This window comes from Podarcis cretensis (genome assembly GCF_951804945.1).
Source record: "Podarcis cretensis genome assembly, chromosome: 11".
Taxonomy (NCBI): Eukaryota; Metazoa; Chordata; class Lepidosauria; order Squamata; family Lacertidae; genus Podarcis; species Podarcis cretensis.
The window spans coordinates 21,438,636-21,445,406 of record NC_137180.1 but is presented as its reverse complement, the minus strand read 5'-3'; positions in this window follow the sequence as shown (position 1 = coordinate 21,445,406).

The following is a 6,771-nucleotide window of genomic DNA, read 5'->3' as shown; positions in this document are numbered from 1 at the left end:
AGAAATTCTACTTAGAAGTCAGCACTCTGGTTGCACCACCCCCATCAGTTCATTACACAGTGAATACTGTAGAAAGAGTCTGATATAACATACTGTGCATATTGATGCAGTGGCAAATGGCCTTTCGGTACTGCAGATACTGCGGATTATTTATACTTGTTACAATTCCACATTACAGTCATCTTTATTATACTTTCGTTCTATTTCAGGATTCAGCTCTACTTCTGATGGCCTCTAGCTAAGGCGTATTATTGATTTCCCTGCTTTTAATGTTTATTTTTCAATTGTTCTGGTCTAAAGGTTGCCAGCCACGTTTTCCACGCTGATGCTGGGACTCCCAAATGCATCTTGGCCCACAAAAGAACTTACTCATCTAATTGAATTAACCATGAGTCTGTTCTGCTTAATAGAGTTTGTCATGAAACACTAAGTGGATGCGACAATGATCACAGTAAATCATACTATGTCTCTACTCTCTGGACAGTATTAACTTTCGGCTGGTTGCTGAGTGCCTTAGCCCTCTTACTAATTGTTACCTCCATGCAGGACAATTTTCTTAGGCTGCGGGATAAATCATGACAAAGATGTGACTAAACTGAAATTTGAATAATGGCAATGAACTTGCCTAATTAAAGAGATGCAGATGGCCATGCTACCTAGCAATTTTCACCTCGCTTACTTCAGCTCCAATTATAGTCCTTCCCTACTGACTTACACTGTATAAATTACAAAGTCAGAAGGGCAGATGACTATTCACCTGTTTCTATTCATAAAGAGAAGTCTAACACTTTCATTCTTTTTCTGTACAAAGCATGTGATCATAACTTTAATATTTGTCTGGAAGTAGAGGTAACTTCATTTCAAAACAACAGCAACAAAGCAAGGAAACAGATTAATGATCTTAGTGGACCAGCTCAGCAGGATGATGCATGCAACATTTCACAAAACACAGTGGGCACAATCCACTGGGCAGGGGTAGACTTTGGCAATATGGCGCCCTGATCGAGGACAAAATGTGGTGCCGCCCCTTCATATTTCTTATTTTTGCAATAATTTCTATTGGTACAGTTGCTTTTTTAATGGATCTTCTCAGTAAGTACCTGTATGCATATAGGTTTTTAAGTTGTTCTTCTTTTGTGCTCCCCTGCGTGGGGGAACCGCCCACATCACCCTAAATATGGCACTGCACTGGGAACGTCTCTTGGTCCATTGCAGTTGCTGGGAAGTGTACAATAAAACATTTATGTTCTTGCATATGTCAGTGGAAATTGGGCTGGATTAATTCCTGTGCCCAGTGTGATTTTGACTCTGGTTGGTTTCCAATTGTAGTTGGAAAGATCAAGAGCCTTATTATTAACAATGCAGCTTAGTTGGCTACGACCAACTTAGTTGGCTTCTTAAGCATCTGATGTAGCTTTCCATGTGATTAATACATTGGAATTTCTAGCTCACTCTGTTCTTAAATTATGACGTATTAAGAGATATATATGTACCGTATTATCCACCCCAAAAGCAGACTCTTATGGTGGGAAGTAAGGACATTGTTTCCCCCAGAAAAAATTAAAGTGTCTCCCAAAATAAACAGGACTGTCATGGGCAACAAAGTGAAACAGATGCTAAAACAGAATCTAAGACTTTTCTCTACCCCAGTAGCTGGACAAATTACTAAATTGATGTCCAGCAGTTCTACACCTGCCATTTTAAGAAAATGGGATCACTAAACTTTCCTGTCACCATTATAACCAGAAAACTGCAGGCACTGACCCTAAATAGCTACTGTACTTTTGTCTTTGAAAGCAGGAGAAATGACTTAAAACTGTGAGCGTTCAACTTTGGCACCTTCTGTATCAATTTCTTTGCCTAAAAGTATATATAGAGTCACATTCTAATGGCATGTTCCGGCATTAGGAGGAAATGCAGTTGTATTGTTCTATCTTAAATTCTGGCCTATCCTCGGGAGACACCTTTCTGCTCGTTTCCTGTGTCAGTATCTATGTATAAATGAGCCAAAAGAACATTTAAAATACTGATTGCATCATAAGCTTTTGTGGGTTAGATCCCACTTTACCAACTTTCAGTTGGTAAATATAGATACAGTGACAATTGCAAACTGCAGGGCCTAAAGACCATAAATGTAAGTGGCCTGGCAAGTCTGTGACATTTCTATGCAGAGTTGGAAAATTTAGAATAACAGTAAATGGTAATAATTTAATTTCCCTAGTTTTGCTGTGCCAACCTAACCCCTGTAGTGGGTTGGAAACCTATGATTCTCTAATGATTAATACTTAAATGAATTGAATCACATTATGTAAACATTATATGTATCTGCCAACTGAGGATAATGCTGACATAGTGGTCTATGGAAGGTTATGCCACAAGAAATCTGCAAGGCTTTAAGGTGCCACAGGACCACCTTAGTTGTGTTTGTTGCAATAGATTAACACAATTACCCTTTGGGAATAAAGTGAACCAAGCTGCCATTTCTGTTGCTTATCTGTTTTCTTGTGATGGATCCCCAAATTGCTGCTGAGCTGACCAGAAATGACTTCGTTGATTTACTCTAAGCCATATCATGTTGCCATCCCTAATGATTACTCATAATTGGAGAAATACCCATAATGATAAGGGTCCCAGAAACAGACTCAGTGAGCTAGGATTTCTTTATATATTTTTTTAAAAAGCAGTCTTGGTCTGTTAATAGCATGCTATATTATGCAAATGTATGCTGGTTTGCAATGCAGTTCCATATTTCATGATGACATTCTAAATGAGGATATCATGATGACCATTAATACAATGAATCTTAATGCCATTGCATTGATTAAAAAGTGCAAAGCCCCACTGTTTTCCTCCTGCAAGCCCCTTCTCCCTACCTATCCAAACCTGAAGAATTAACTAGACATAGTATTGCTGAATAATTCATTCCTTGTGTTGACATCCTCCCAGCGCTTAGCAAGAGGGGAGATGCTTCATATTTCACCATGCATGTTGTTTTGCTTCCTCATTTATCCCTCCACTTACTGGCATTTCCTATAGACCATTTGCAGGCTAAATTGAAGACCATAGCAATGCCCTCTACTGACAATCTTTTCGGTATCATCGTTGGAGAGGGATGCTGGCTTTTACCACGAAGTTGGCATTTTTTTACAGGGCTGCGGCTTAGACATGAATTTATTACCATCCTATTGGATCCCTTCATTTCCATTTTTCGGGAAGAGATCCAGGGCCCAGAGAGCCCTGGGGCGAAATGCTCTTTGGTGGACCCTCTCTTGAGGTTGATGCTTACATGGCAGTGACAGCACCGATCCAAGGTGGCTGGAAGTTGCCATTTTAATTTCCCAGAATGCCAGGTGCAGTCACTACAGAGGTGTTTTTTTGGGGTGGGGTGGGGTGGGAATTGAAATTCAGTTTCTCAGCTGCCCTGGGTAGTGCTCAGTGCTTATAAGCAGATGACCTAGAATACTAGGGCCTGTCCGTTCTGTTTCCCTTGAAACTGGAACTAAGCAAATCTGTTGGTAATTCTGTTTAGGGTTCCTTTGTGTGGTAAAGGAATTAGATGCTGCCATAGTAATCTGTATGCTGTAATTTATACTGATCTATCATCGCACAAAGCCTATGGGGAATGGCCCCTGTGAGAGAATAGAGGTTACTTCTCTGTCACCTTTGGCTGGAGTCCTCTCTCTCCACATTGACCAGTTTTATGAACAGTCCCTTTATGTTCCGGTACTTCCACAGCCTCACCCACTCTAAGAGGTAAAGAACATAAGAAGCCGAAGTCCCATTGAGTCCAGCATCCTGTTCTCATGGCTGCCAACCAGATGTGTACCGGAAGCTCACAAGCAGGACCTGAACACAACTCTCTTCCTACTGAGAGCCAGTGTGGTGTAGTGGTTAAGAGCGGTGGACTCGTAATCTGGGGAACCGGGTTCGCGTCTCCACTCCTCCACATGCAGCTGCTGGGTGACCTTAGGCCAGTAACACTTCTTTGAAGTCTCTCAGCCCCACTCACCTCACAGAGTGTTTGTTGTGGGGGAGGAAGGGAAAGGAGAATGTTAGCCACTTTGAGACTCCTGAAGGGGAGTGAAAGGCGGGATATCAAATCCAAACTCGTCTTCTACTTGCGATTCTCATCAACTAGAATCAAGAAGCATATTGCCTCGAACTGTGAAGGTCAGAAAACAGTGCGGCCTTCCTTGGCTCCTGGCATCCACCCTACGTACTAAAACCAGCAGGAAAGTTTTTGGTTGGCTCATCAGTTATGAACTACAGCTACTTCATTTCAGATACAACTCATACTCATAATTTCACTGCAGTATGTACTATATTATAGGCCAATTGCATGTCTTCACAATATAATGAATGTCTGCCTGACGTGTAATTTTGTACCATCCAAAGCTGCTCTTCGTGGCAGTACTGAGTTCCTCTTTTCAATAACATTGGCTTCATTGCCATCATTTCTGAATTACTACTTTAAGCAACAACTCAAACTGTTTAACCACTTTTTGGGGGCTGTGATGGGGGGGGGCAGGGGAAGACTTTCTCTTTTCTTCTTGAAGCAAAAGTCATCATCCCACTTCTAGAACAGCTCAAAAATGCTATAAGAGCGAAAACGTGGCTGTCCTCCTCTTCCTGTTACAAAGGGAACAGTATGTTTGGTAAACAGAGAGCATCTGAAAGTCATTCTTGTTCCAAAGTGTCTGGAGAAATTAATCTGAAATCCAGATGAACAGATGATGCAGCGACTACAAGACTTCCAAGTGATAATGGATATTGAATTAAGGGTGAATTTGGCCCTGACAGGACAACCAAAAGGAATTTACCACTTGGATAGATATGCTTGCATCTCATAAGACTCCGAAATCAAAGTGTTGCATAGTTGATGGCATTAAATACTGGCACAGAAGGTGGGAGCAACGTCCCTTTTGCAAAACTGCACATCTATGCCAGAGATGCTTACCTTGAGAAAGGGCCACATAAGGACGTCTATGCAGCTTTCTCTGCTTATGCAGTCATAGTTGGCTTCTGCCCATGATGCTGCAGGAGAGCACTGGCATTTAAAGTCCCAAACTTCCCAAACTGAGCACCTGTGTTCAAGGCTACTGGTTTTAATACCTAAAGGTTGCAGCTGAAGAGAGCTGAAGTACAACTTCCTCTTAAAGGGATGGTATGGATGATATAGCACGAAAGGGTGTCGAAAGCAGACAGAGAAGTGTTGTACAAGTTTGGAAGCCTAAAATGTAACAATTATAACACACGAGAAAATATGTGCTTTGATGAAATGCCTTGTGTGCCAGAGTTAAAGCAACATTAACTCCACCTGTTGAGATGGGCACAGCAGTTTTCTCTTCCTCCATCTCACACTTTTGAATTTATGGGACTGTGTTGAAGATTTGGAATACTGTGAACTGTAGCCTAGTCTGGCAAGTGCATGTCGACTAGTCAAGTGTATTCCAGGTCATCTAGGAGTTGTATTGGCAAAAGTCTTTATGGGCTATTTCACATGTCAGAAATCTGATCAAGGACTGAGCCAGCCCAGAACTACCTCATCAATGATGATGACAAATGAGCTCAGTACACATAGAGCAAGATGGTGGGCAAAGAATAAAACCGTGAACCAAGTAGGTCTTTAAGAACTGAATGCCACTTTTGGTCTCCCCTTCCCCAAATGTAACCTTTGGCCAATTGAGCTCAAGCGGAATGCAATTTCAGTAAAGGAAGCTGCATTTGCCGCTTTGCGGGGTGGGAGAGAGTTGAACAGTTGTGCTCTGTGCAGAACTGCCATTGAAAATGGAAAGTGACAGCACATCCAGAAAATGGTTGCGTACTTTTTATCAGGAGAGAATGTTGATGCAATTACCAAGATAGGGAACCTGTGGTCTGTTACATGTTGTTGGACTCTGCATCTCCCATCAGACCCAACCAGCATGACCCGTGGTCAGAAAAGATGGGAATTATAGTCCAATAACATCGGGAGGGCCAGAGGTTTCTCATTCCTTCTACAGATTTATCTAGAAATCTGGGTTCTTCCATACACTCCCCCCCCCCCCCCGTGTGTGTACATGAGTACTTCTCTGGGTCTTTGGCCAGCAAAATGAAATCATAAGAGCACTGTTCTTCATGTGGTATTTAAAAAGTGGTTCACATAATTGGGTAAGTTTTGATGCATTGTTACTGTTCCTATGGAAAACGTTGAGTCCCTTATTTTGTAAAACAACCTCCGTTAACCACCACCACAATGGCTTTTATTTATTTTTTTATCAGTCTTGCGAATAAGTCCGCAAAAGTTACTAGCCTGCGAAACTTTCCCAGTTGTGTCTTTCAAGGCCGGTTGGTGCATGTGTGGGTTTGGAAGAGCCTCCCAGAACATGAATGCACCACAATGGCAACTGGCCCTATGGATGTTTGCAGAAGGTAATCACACTGCACTACAGCATTTGCATCGGTACAAGTAATTTGGCAGCCTGCATGCTTTGTTTAGGTGCTTCTCACCCATTGCCTCTTCTCTGCCCACTTTTTAGTGCGACCCATGAACATGTGGTCCCTGGTTGGCCAGGGGTGGCAGCTGTGTGCTTCCGAATTCTATCAGTGGTTGCCTGTCAAGGATGCTTTAGCTGAGATTCCTGCACTGCAAGGGTGTGTGTGGATTAGATGACCCTCGGGGTCCCTTCTAACCCCATGGTTCTGTGGTTGCCCAGTCTGTCTGTCTCAGTGCGTTTCCTGTGCATTGGGTCTAAAGGGTGGAAAGGGTGTTTCATGTCAACAGAGGCAGGA